Genomic DNA, 6,861 nt, shown 5'->3' with positions numbered 1-6,861 from the left:
TGTGATCCGAAGACTGGATGAGTTTAGGACACTTTTGTGTCTACGAGCCAATAGGGTCAAAGCCTACTTGTTTGTTCTAGTTCTGACCTGGTCTCCCGGATCCTTTAAATATCTGGACATTGAGTTATGTCACAGCCTGGATGATTTATGAGAGGGCAGCTTGGGAGGGGCACTTGGATCTCTTAAATCTTTTGTCCCTTTTTGGAGACACCTATGGCAACCAATCATAGCTCGGATTTCCATCTCCAACATGGTGATGCTTCCTCGCTTATTGTATTTCCATACAAGTTTCCCAGTTAAGGTACCAGCCACCTGGTTCCAGAAGTTACTACTATGAGAACTGATCTGTGAAGTGGGCCTTCATAGAATGTCACTTGAAGTCCTGCAGCATCCGCCAGATGAGGGGGGACTGGGAGCTCCTGATTTTGAACTGTACTTTCTAGTGGCAAAACTTCAGTGGCTAGAGGGACAGCTGAAACAAACTGGACTTTATGGGGCTGGTGCCTCATCAGGGAGTGCTGCTGGCATGGCTGCTGTGGCCGGCGGTGCTTATTCCTCAGCCTAGTACCCTGTTGATGTTGGCCTTAAAATGCTGCTGATATTGTTTCATGAAAACTAGGAACATGGCACTTTAAACCCCAGTCCTGCAACTAGCAGGGTTTCCTCATGGTGACCCTATCTCCTGCTTCATGGCCCTGCAACTGTCATACTGGATGGAGGTCAAGCTGGTGATGTTTGGTGACTGTTATCACCTGGGCACCCTAATTCCCTTGGATGAACTGTTGGCACAACACGCTTTGCCACAGGACAATTCTTGACCTATGAAGCTCTTTGGGACGGGGCAGGGAGGAACCGGTGACCAATGCAGTGCTCCAGTAGATGTTGTCGCTGGGGTCATCATGGCATCTGGTAACGTGTTTCTACATGGCCCTGAATGATATGGTGCGGAGACCCTTGGTGACACTTGGAGCTAGGTGGAGCAAGGTGTTTAGTCAATATATCGCAGACCAGAGATGAAGTAGGATACTGGCATATCCCAAGAAAGTCTCCAGAAATATGAGGCTGAAATACATCTAGTTTAATTACATCCACATGACGTACATTACACCTCATAGACTTCAGGTCATTTATGGAGGGGAGCCCCATAAGTGTCCCAGGAGTAGACACTGTGATACAGACTTTTGTTACATGACTTGGGAATGCCCTACTCTACGGATTTTCTGAAATGAATGCAGTAGTACTTCAACTGGGTCACCTTCTCCCGTCCATGATGGCGAGTTGCCTCTTGGGGGGATTCCCCATGCACAAGACTCGGAAGGTGAGCACTGGGTTCTTAGACTTAGCTCTTACCTTGGCCAAGAGACATATTGCAGTGGTGTAGAAGTTTGTGGATGGGACTGTTCTGGAGACCTGTGTGAGGGATGTCACCACATGGGCTGGAGCAGAGGAGAGAGTGTTGCTTAGTGAAGATGCAAAAAGGGTGTGGAGTCAGCCAACAGCTGGTCTGTGGACTAAAGTCTGAGAGACTTGGGAGCACCCAGAGGGTGGTGAGAAATCAGAGCCTGAGGAAAAGGATGATTCAGTAGATGGGGATCAGGGCTGCGACCTGGGTGCTGGAGTGAGAACGGGTGCATTCTGAGGAGAACGGGCCCCTTTACCTTCAGAGTAACATGTCCCTGACATGGTGTGGTCTTTGGTTGCACCTGCACCCTGCACCCATTCCCTCTGGATGTGGTAAGCGTATCCTTAAATATTCCAGAACTTTTCACCTGCTGATTCCCAACTGCCTGCATCTCCTGATTTTACTCTCTTCTGGTGGTCGCCATACACCATGAGACAGTTTATTTTATTTTCAATTAAGATACTTTCCATGTTTTCCCCTTTTCTCCCTCCTGACCTGTGGTCTCACAGATCATACAGGATACCTACATTTTAAGCAACTAAAGGGGCTCTGACCCAATAGACTTGGTATAAGCATTGCGGGAAGGCCCAGACCAGTATACAGAGCCTTTCTAGTCTAGTGCTATTCTCAAAGATTTAGGGTGTAAGTATAAATAGGGCATAATGGTTCTGGAAGTTATGTGTGTTTCTGAGGTGTCCATGTCATGTCTTAAAATTTTGAGTTTGTGACATGGACTGTTATGCTATTTGTGTGAAATGCAGATCATGGGCCAAATTTGTGGTTTGATCACTTTTGTTTTGATGTATTATTCTTATTTGTGATTTATGTTACATACAGGATTTATTTTATTATTGATTGGTTTGCTTATCAGATTTGTCAAAATCCAACATCTCAAGACATTGGGGGTGATTCTGACCGCGGCGGTCGCTGCCCGCCAAGCGGTTCCTGCCGAAAGACCGCTCCGCGCTCAAAAGACCGCGGCAGTCATTCTGGCTTTCCCGCGGGGCCGGCGGGCGACCGCCAGAAGACCGCCGGCCGGCCCAGCGGGAAAGCCCCGTCAACAAGGAAGCCGGCTCAGAATTGAGCCGGCGTAGTTGAAGGGGTGCGACGGGTGCAGTGGCACCAGTCGCGGTTTTCACTGTCTGCAAAGCAGACAGTGAAAATCTTTGTGGGGCCCTCTTACAGGGGCCCCTCGACACCCCATACCACCATCCTGTTCCTGGCGGGCGAACCGCCAGGAACAGGATGGCGGTATGGGGTGTCAGAATCCCCATGGCGGCGCAGCAAGCTGCGCCGCCATGGCAGATTCCCATGGGCAGCGGAAAGTCGGCGGTACACCGCCGGCTTTCCGCTTCTGGCCGCGGCGTCAGAATGCCCGGCGGAGCACCGCCAGCCTGGTGGCGGTGCTACCGCCAACCTCCGCCCTGGCGGTAATTACCGCCAAGGTCAGAATGACCCCCATTGTAGTTTACCTGTCTGCATGAGGTAGTATGTATTATGAGGTGCCATATGCACACAGATAGGATTTTCTACATTAACACGTTTGCCTTTTGAGGGTTGCATGTGTAATCCAGGATGATGTGCTTTCCTCCTAAGTATACAGCAGCAGTTGCATTAGACAGGGTAGAATGCTGCTGGACAGAAGTCTGCCTAGTGTGAATTGTAGTTTAAAACAGTACTGTGAAGGATGCTAGTCTTGTTGCTCTTGTGTCTCTTGAATGCAAGATTTGTCTTATTTTAATTTGCTGATTTTCTTTGTATTTAGGTTGAGCAGACAAAATTTATTTTATGTAAATCTTGTTCTGTCTGCCAATTAGCTTATGATTGATAAGCAGACGAAGGTCAGGCATCGATATCCAAGGATGTGCAAACACTGCATCAAAACCAGGAAATGAACTATGAGCCTCTGTCAGAAATAATAACAGAAGGTAGGCTGTGTAACCACATTATTTGCTGAACAAATATAGGGGGTGATTCTGACCGCGGCGGTCGGCGGTCGCCGCCCGCCAAGCGGTTCCCGCCGAAAGACCGTGGCGGTCATTCTGGCTTTCCTGCGGGGCCGGCGGGCGACCGCCAGAAGACCGCCGGCCGGCCCAGCGGGAAAGCCCCGTCAACAAGAAAGCCGGCTCAGAATTGAGCCGGCGGAGTTGAAGGGGTGCTACGGGTGCAGTGGCACCCGTCGCGATTTTCACTGTCTGCAAAGCAGACAGTGAAAATCTTTGTGGGGCCCTCTTACGGGGGCCCCTCGACACCCCATACCGCCATCCTGTTCCTGGCCGGCGAACCGCCAGGAACAGGATGGCGGTATGGGGTGTCAGAATCCCCATGGCGGCGCAGCAAGCTGCGCCGCCATGGCAGATTCCCATGGGCAGCGGAAAGTCGGCGGTACACCGCCGGCATTCCGCTTCTGGCCGCGACTGTACCGCCGCGGTCAGAATGCCGGGCGGAGCACCGCCAGCCTGTTGGTGGTGCTACTGCCAACCTCCGCCCTGGCGGTAATTACCACCAGGGTCAGAATGACCCCCATAGTGTTGAGAGTCATGGCAATAGGTATCTGTTTTAGGGCAACAAATTGTGCCACATTAGAAAGAGGTTAACTACTACCCAAATAGTATTATACCATTGGAGTTGGGTAAATCTGTTATAAAGTATATATATATAATAGTATGCCAGGGATGTGGGCCTACTGGCAGGGGTGGTAAAAACCCACAGGGGTAGAATGAAATGCCTTGTTTTGAGAAAAAATGAGGCAGGGGTGGACATATTCATGCACATCCTTGGACAGTGTTGGCCAACTAAGCCATCGGTGACAGTTAGCTAGAGTCTTATGAATTCCACGGTGTCCAGCTATTGGGGTGTCATGACACCAAGTCAATACTTCTTGTCTTAATTCCTTTGTGGGAATGTATAAAGTGGTCCCATGGTAAGGAAGGTTATTATGGATGTGGGTATCTTTGCCAGTGAACCAAGAGGCTATGTCTTCTTGGCTCATGCCCTGCCTAATCTTGTTCATGAGTGATTCTTATTCCCAAAGATCTACAATACGTTTGAGAGCTTTAATTTTTTTAGGTGTCTGTTCCTGAGAGTTCTACCTTGAGTAACCCCACCTAGATAACATATCACCCTTAGTCTCTTGTGTGCCTGGACAATAGGTGATGATTATTCAATCAATCATCATTTCTAAATCACAACACTATCACCCTTAGGGGTATCTGATTAATGAGGTTGCTGCTTCTGCATCAAAAAGACAGGTCTTCAGTTGTTTTATGAAGTCTGCCTGTAAGGGTACTGTTCGGAGGTGGAGGTTATGCCATGCTTTGGATGTGAGGTAGGATAATGCGTGGCCCCTGCTGCGTGTGCGATGGATGTGGGGGACTTGTGCGAGAATATGTGAAGAGGAGTGCAGCTGACACATGGGAAGATGGAAGTTCAGCTGGTGGTTGATGTAGGATGGTCCCAGTTTGTGAAGGGCTTTGTAGGCATGTGTGAGTGTCTGGAACTGACATCCTTCCTGGACAGGGTGCCAGTGGAGTTTTCTGAGTAGAGGAGTTATGTTGTTACTCTTGTGGAGGTCCAGGATGAGTCTGGCAGCCACATTCTGTATTGTCTGGAGTCTTTGAAGGAGCTGGGAGGGGATTTTCGTGTGTAGTTGAGGTGACTTGTGATGAGGGCCCATGCAACGGCCTTTCTGGTGTTTACTGGGATCCATCTGAAGATCTTGCAGAGCATGCAGAGGGTGTGGAAACAGGGGGAGGCAACTGAATTGACTTATTAATTCATGGTCAGTTGGCTGTCCAAGATTATGCAGAGGTTGCAAGCGTGGTCAGTTGATGTGGGACTGGGTCCTAGTTCTTCCGGCCACCAGCTGTGGTCCCAAATTGGAGGTTTTCTTTTTTTAAAGTTCAGTACCTCCGTTTTGTCAGAGTTTAATTTGAGACAGCTGCTCTTTCCAATTGGCTATGTTGCTCATGGCATTGTGGAAGTTGGCTTTGGTCTTGGACGGGTCTTTGGTGAGTGAGATGATGTGCTGGGTGTTGTTGGCGTAGGAGATGATATTGAGTCTGTGGGCTCTGATGATGTCCACAAGGGGGGTCATATAGATGTTGAACAGTGTGGGGCTGAGCAATGATCCTTGGGGGCATGCCGCATATGATGTCCTTGGGAGTAGATGAGAACAGAGATAGGTGGATGTTATGGGTGCGTCCTGAGAATAATGAGGTGATCCACTTGAGGGTATATTGTCGAATTCCGATGTTGTGGAGTCTGTCAATGAGGATGTGATGGCCAACAGTGTTGAATGCTGCAGACAGGCCGAGAAGAATCAGAGCCACTCTTTCACCTTGCTCGAAAAGGGTTCTGATGTTGTCTGTCATGGTGATGAGTACAGTCTTGGTGCAATGGTTGGCCTGGAAACCTGATTTTGATGCGTGGAGTAGGTGGTTAATTTCTAGGTAGATAGTGAGCTGTCAGTTAATGGCATTCTCCAGTACTTTGGCTGGGTTAGCAAGCAGGGAGGTAGGCCAGTAGTTCTTGAGATCGCTGAGGGCTTCTTTATGATGAAATTGAATTCACTGAAGAACAATAACTACTTTCCTGTCTAGTAGTCAATACCTTTAAATGACCTTAGGAACTGAAGATTCTTATGATCTGTGTATATAATAATGGTGTGCTGAGCCCCTAGCCGATATTTCCACCACTCTTGGAGATATCATTTAATTGCCAATAATTCCCTCTCACAAACTGTATAGTTCTGTTCAGCTGAAAACATTTTTTGTAAAAGAAGGGAAATTGGTGCATGTGTCCTGTTGTGCTGTGTGTTGAGATAGAATACCTCCTTCTGCTGCCTGAGAGGCTTCTGCCGCTACAAAGTAAGACAACATGGGGTCTAGATGTCTGAGTACCGGGGCCATGGTAAATTTCTTCTTAAATAACATGAATGTATCATTGGCTTCCTGGGACCAAACAAATGGCAGCTTTTTTCATAAAAAGTCTTGTAATTGGGCTTGTAATGCTGGCAAATGGGTGATAAATCAAGTTTGAAAATCCATGAAACTTTGAACATCTTTAAGTGTTGTTGGTGCTGGCCAGTCCAATGTTGCCTGATCCTTTTTCTTACCCATAGTTACACCTTCCAGTGATGAGATGTATTTTAGGAATTCAACCTTGACTTATGCCAAGTATTCTTCTCAATTTATATCCATGAGGAGAGGCAATTTTTATTTGCATTCCAATTGCAAAATAAAGTTCTCGTTTGGTGTAGAATTTCCGAAGAGTATACTGAAAGTCCTTCCATCTTTAGTCATATTCTGAAAAAAATCTCGAAATTGTGATGTTGCCCTGCAACTCAATATTTGTCCCATACATTGATGACCTGCTGGTTATATTAAAGAAAAAAGAATGTAAACTTGACACAATTAATTTTCTGACTCATTCACCTGGTAGTGGTCACAAGGTTCCTC

Source organism: Pleurodeles waltl, chromosome 1_2, assembly GCF_031143425.1.
Source record: "Pleurodeles waltl isolate 20211129_DDA chromosome 1_2, aPleWal1.hap1.20221129, whole genome shotgun sequence".
Classification (NCBI taxonomy): domain Eukaryota; kingdom Metazoa; phylum Chordata; class Amphibia; order Caudata; family Salamandridae; genus Pleurodeles; species Pleurodeles waltl.
This window is presented reverse-complemented; position numbering follows the sequence as displayed.